Genomic DNA, 6857 nt, shown 5'->3' with positions numbered 1-6857 from the left:
TAATAAACTTTTAGTTTTACCTAATTGTTGAACCTTCAAGAAAATTCAAGAATATTCATCATATACCCAATTATAATTATATATTTAATTTATTTAGTCAAATGAGAGGCAGTTACCAAATAATAGCCCGCTAAAGTCTCTGGGGGTTGTTTTTACCTTTTTCCGGTCGAACATCTATTTTCAGTCACTTTTTCTACTTTTATTTATATTTTTTATTTTTACATAAAATTAAACATATTACTATGTTGCATACCTAACATATTACTGTGTTAGATGTACCTAACCTTTAAAAAATAATTAATAAATTTTGACTTCTCTACATAACCGCAATTTTGGATCTTTATAGGAATATACCGTTTACATTCATTATTACTAAATGAAAAGGCATTTACAACAATGTTAACATCGAAGACAGGGAGAGCCGTGAGTGAAACGCATCTCATAAACGAAAGGGAGCGAAATCGTGCAAAGAATGACGGTATAACGCGTCGTTCGTTCGTCGGATCGCGTCTTCTCGTAAGGAAATTTATACCTCGTCGAATGCTCGTTGACCAAACGAATCGCTAATCACCGAAGCCCGTCGACATCTATATTATTATTGACAATATAATAAAGAAGTCAGTGATCGATAACGGACGACACCGCTTTACCGTGGAAGATCGGGATATTTATCGTAGAATGAGACGCAACCGGTCTGGCGACTCTCGCGGCCGGCTAGCGGAATCAAAAATGCAAAGTTCTCTCTTTCTATCTCTCTCTCTCTCTCTTGAAATAGAGAGGAGGGGGTATACTTGCGACGTTTCATTACGTGATGCACACTGACGCGACGTGTTGCGTGCGGTATTGTTAACGAGATTGAGGAAATTGTTATGGGGAAAACAGTCGGAAAAGTTGCGGCCGCTCGACGCAAACTAGCATGCGTTCGCACGCGACCTGCGCAGCAATGACCGTCGATCAAAATTGGCGAAATGCAACGACTGATGCATGATATTTACATACAGGATTTTACGGCGAAGTTTTTTCTATGCAGAAAATTCTGCTGTATTTGACAATCGATAAATTATATGAATTTCATGGAAATTGCAACAAAACATTATGTTTTATAGAAACATAATGTACGAGTCGCAAAAATCAATTTCATATGTATAAAATACACTTTTTTGTCAAATGAAATGGGAATATTATAAGCCAGAACAATTATTTTAGATTTATAATTAAAATGGCCAAGAGTGCATAGGGTTAAATAAAATCCATCATATTCGTCAGAAAATATGTGAGATCGAGATCATCGTACAGGTGCGACTCATTCAACAAGCACATTGGACTATGTTCTCGTATTCTACGAATCAAATTAGACGAAGCACGTCAGGAAATAAAGGAAAACTTTAAAATTAATGCGCACAGTATTAAAAACGTTACAACAACTTCCAACGACTTCCGATTTCCTCGCAGCCTCTACTAATTTCCTATGAAATTATATATTATTAAAATCTACTTTAGAAAGCTGAAAAGGAAATTGTCATTCGAAACGATTAAGCATCGATCGTCCAGAAGATTGGCTCCCAATGTTCGTCGCAAAGGGACGCGCTTCCCAGCATAAAACAGTACGAAATAGGATCGTTTATTAAAATCGGCTGTCGCGCGCGGGAGCGTCGATCGTTGCGGAAAAAAGTCGAGATTGAAGGGTCCGCGGCTCGAAGGGAAATTGTCCCGTGGAAATTACGGAGATTGATAGATGGCGGGATAGATTGGCTGCCGACTCGTCGCGTCGCGTCGCGGCAAATTGAAAGCCGACTTCTCTCGATCCACGGCAGAAAAATCGCGCGCCGGCAGAGCGACGGGATCGCCGCCAATGACGGACGACGACGTTCCGCGCGGCGATCGAAAGGGACGGAATACTTTAATCGAGAGGAAAGTCGCAACCGGTCCGGCGGGTTCGCGGAAGGCGAAACAAAAAGCCGGTCGCGCGATCAAAAATATCCGATCGCGCGCGGCGATCATGCCCGCGATCGTTAAGCCGGCGGTAGCCGGCTGGAAATTCGTTGCCGCGGATGGAGCATACGTCGCGGGGCCGCGCAACCGCAGATCCGCGTGCCAATATCTGCGGACGCGCCATTATGCATCGCGGTGCGACGCGCACCGTTCCGCGCCGATCCCGCGGGGATCTCACCGCTGGCTTCTTGCCGCAAATTCCCCGCTGCATCGACGGCACCGCTGATATGAAAAACCAATCGGTGCGATCGCTTGAACAGTTTTCGTCGGGTGATCGCGATCGAGCAATTTCTTTGCGAAATTGTGGGTTGAATGATACAGTGATCGCGGAACGCGGCAGATTCCGGTGTCGAATGAATTGGCATCGCGTGTTACGCGCACTTGAAAACCAAGCGAGTATTGCAAACACTATTTATATCTGTATTGGCGCGTTCGCTGATGACGTCGCACATTTTGTATTTTCTATAAAAGAGAACCAAATTAATTTGGTGACTGTAATTATTAAAAATTGTAACGTTATTATTATATTTTATAAGAGAATACGATTTAATTTATTAGGTATTTAATACGATGGAAATAAATAGATCTATGTAATATTACTATGATTAAATATCCAAACGAATAAAGTTCATTATTCGAATTTATTCGTACAGGAATTCGCACGGAAAATAATTAATTTAAATAAAAATGATAGAATATAAACTGTCTTTTTAGAATTGCAAACGGCTGTTTCGCAGCCGACGTAACACAGTTTAGGATATTTTTACTTCGTACTTGGCGCACTGATGTACTGGGTGGCGAGAAGCACACTAAATCCTGATGAGATCTTTTCACTGTCCACTTGAACCCGCTTAACCCCCGCGTTTAATCTGCTCAATTCACTCTAGTTTTTTCCGTGTCGTATTTCGTCCACGATTGAAAGAGATCGCTAGATGTAATCGTTTCTATGAAAGGTTCAAGCGGATCATGTGGGAGCTCGGCAACGATGTAAGGGCATTGAAGCGATCAAGAAGCCACCCCGTATACGCGATTACCGTTCAGAAAAGTTTGAAAGGAGCGTGGCTTGTCGGCGTCAATTTGCCGCGAACTTCTCGTTTCTGTTCTCGATGTTCACGCAGGCAAACGCCGTGGACTCTTGCGACCGTCGCATCGTGGGGAAAATGAATCGTTTAATGCGCTACAGAACGAGGTGCATCGGGCAGTACGCTGGGGAACACGACGGGACCACCCACATCACGAGCCGAGTGCCCGGTGTCTTCGACTATAATTCATCCTAAAATGGTCGAGTGACTGTAAGGGCGCGGGAGTTGATTATGTGATCGATTCCCCTACAGTCCCGGTTAAGAAAGTCCCCTATAATTTCCTTGTTTGTTCCTTCGACTATTATTCGGAGCCTCGTAATTCTAGGCGAACCGCATTGTCTGCATTATTTTCCAGTGTTTGGTACACTTGCGAGAGACACAAGTGCACAGAGTGTACTTTCTCCTCGTCGAACGGACAGGAACAGAAATTAGAAATTGTCGAATAATAAATTGTTTTCCAGTACTTGACGAACGCAAACGGTCCAGAAACAAAGCAGTATCAGCTGCGAACCATTAAGGTGTTCTTTGTCGATCGCGTTTATTCCTCGCCCACGCACGGTCCATTATTTTCCAGCAGCTCGTCGAAACAAGTCCGCGCAATACCTGAGCCAACGAGCGCATTTAAATGGGGTCGTTCTCCGCGCACCTGTCCCCCGTGTGTTCCGACAATCGAGCAGAACAGCTCCCGGCGCGTTTCTTGTTGTCCCGGGAACGAATTACAGCTTCGCAAATGTCTCTCGATAATACCATAATCGAGGCACTGCGAAGTAAGTCTTCCTCGACGAGAATCTTGTCGTTTTTTAGGAACAATCGCGGATGGTTCAACAATTTTTTTAAACGCACTGCAGTGGATAAGTTTTTGTAGACAGGTTTGTAATATTATGTTCTTTGTAGTACAGTGAAATGGTGCGGGTCGAAATAGACCCGAGGCGGTCAATGCAGGGTCAATACCACCATGACCAAGCGTAATTCCCGTGGAACCACGTCGCGGCGTGGCTCACGCTAATCGGTCGAGTGTACTATCTGATTAAAGGTACTTTATAGTTAATTACTTTATCAAACTCTTAAGTAGGATTGCGCTCGCGAGTCATTCCAGCCGTTGCCTCTCACGATCGACAAAGCCGTGTTTCAATTACCGTGGCTGCCCTCGCCTACCGTGCATTGAGATATTAAATGAAATCCATAAATTCATAGACACGTCTCGATTAATCACCGCCACCGGGAGAAAGAGAGAGCGGGCCGTGCGCGCGAGCGAGAGACCGTGGAAAGTTAATTACAGCGGCCGACGTTGGCCGAGCGAACCGAGCGCGACGCATAAATGCGCGATTATTTCGCGATTATCTAATACGAATTATCTGCGGAACGATGCCAGCGCCGCGGTGCGTGGCTTACACGATCGTCAAATTAATTATTATGTTCGTCTCGGAGCGCCGCTCAAAGTCCGTGAAGCTCGTTAAGGTTTAAGGTGTACAAGCCGAGATAACCGGGGCTCGCGAAAAATTCGAAACGCCTAGACAGCCCGATTAGCCGACTCGTAACAGACCGGCCGAATAGTTAGCCGATTTTTACGGTGGTCCGTAATCACCGGATCGCTCCTCGGCCGCGGTAAACATAAAGCTCAATTTGGAAATCTAGCGTTAATATATCTCGTGGGCAAATGCGCGATTTCGTGTGATTTTTGCATTTTTCTGCGGATTTTACGTACTTATGAGAAAAATAGATAGCTGTAATTTAAAATAATGGGAAAAATAAAAGAATATAAAAATGTCAGAATATTTTTTCATTACGTTGTCATAATTTCTTTATTATTTACTAATTAAAAGAGCAAGATATTCTTCAGATCACAGAATATAATATATACAACGATTTAATTAAAAGATACGTTATATAAATTGCATGTCTTGTGCAAGTACTAAATCGCTTTCGTTATAAACATTTCAGGAAGAAGGAAATTTCTATGCGGATTACGTTTCTTGATATCGATGGAGGCAATCTTTTTCTTACATAAGTTTCCGCTGTATAGTAATTGTACAAGTCCCAATTGGACTGTAGAATTTTATGCGTAATTGTAATTAATATTATTATTATAGGTTTATTTATATTAACGAACCGTCGACATCGATTAATATTATAGTCGCATGAAATACTTCTGCATTCTTCTGATTTAATTAAATGTAATGTCACCTCACAATTTTTCCATTATTTTTACTGTTTCCTGCTTCGTCTATTTATTTTTTACGACCACTGCGTCAAGTCCACAATCTGGTCATAATTTTTCTTATCAGGAGGGACGCTGCATTTATCACACATGCAGAGAACGTACACTGCAACATCTGTTACGATTGCTCATCCGAGCATACGTAAGCATTGCTCTTGCGAACAATTATGTTCCGAAACGAACATTTACGCCGTCGTGACGGAAAAGTCACGTGAAACACGTGCCTCGACTATCGATCATTCATCATCGGCGCTAGATGAAAATTGCGCGATTATTAGCTGGCATTCGTTTCACTGTTAAACATAGGCCAAGAGTCACAAGGCTAAGAGTATATTAATGGAGCAAGTGATTTTCTTTCCTTCTTACAATAATATCGTAAATGTTGAAAAATACATAATAATTTTCCCTAAATAATTTAGTACAGAATATTTTCAGCTTACATTTTTGTTACAGTATTATAACAGAATATTTCCAACTAACATTTTTGTTACGGTATTATAGCAGGATATTTTCAGTTTACATTTTTGTTGACGCATTATTTGCCCATAATTGATCACAGTAATTAAAGCACGGTAATTAGATCAGTGTACAGAGATTGACACACGGTAATTACAAAGGCTGAGTAAGAGACACGCAGTAATTAGCTTTTAATTTCCTTAATGACGCAGTAACTAGCTCATCAAAAACTGTTTTGCCCATTTTGTTAAATATTTCGCGTTCTTCGTTTCATTTCAATTTATCAATAGCTTTGAATTCATACAAAAGATGTCAACATACGATTGAAATCTTTTAACAAGTACGATCTGGATGAGAAAATTATTTAATTTGTCGAGATCTCCTCTAATAATTACAACAATATAATTATGAATACAATTGCCTTAGACGATCACCATTTACGATGTAGTATTTTGACCGAAATGCGTGAGCCTCGCATGCAAATTTCCGCGTTCCTACTAATTTACGCACAAGCCTAAGCGAGCACGCGGAAGTTCATAAGCCGGCTGATATATGCGAAGCCTGAGAGTGAACGTCTTTTACGATTGCTCCAATTATTAGAGAAATGGGAATCTCCTTGGGTGAAATTCCACGAGCGGGATCGTAGAAGGCACGTAAGGGAAGCCATACCGCGCTACCGGGGCTAATGATCCCGTAAAAATCGTAATTACTGGACCGTTATGCGAGTTTTATGCGTCGATCTCGGCGAGCCTGCGCACGCCTAGATTGATAAATAAACGCGATAATAAACGGACAAAACTGGATTCGCGTTTGGCTATACTCATTTCACCCGGGACGACGTTCGATAGAAAAAATACTGCCCCATTTGGTTATTCGCGGTTTAATGGCAGCCGCGGCGGACCTTTATACATTTCTGGTATTTACGATTCCGTTGAATGCGCGGGAACCGTGCCCGTAATTGCTACGCAGTTTTTATCTGTGACAAAAGCGAGCGCTGTAATCTGGAGCAGATTTTTATCTCCGTTCTAAATGATGGAAAAGAACCTTAGAACGCGTGTCTCTCGAGACCACGCTCTCCGAATTGGCCTCCATAATGTCTCGAGATCTGC

Source organism: Augochlora pura, chromosome 10, assembly GCF_028453695.1.
Source record: "Augochlora pura isolate Apur16 chromosome 10, APUR_v2.2.1, whole genome shotgun sequence".
NCBI lineage: Eukaryota > Metazoa > Arthropoda > Insecta > Hymenoptera > Halictidae > Augochlora > Augochlora pura.
Note: the sequence above shows the minus strand (reverse complement) of the source record.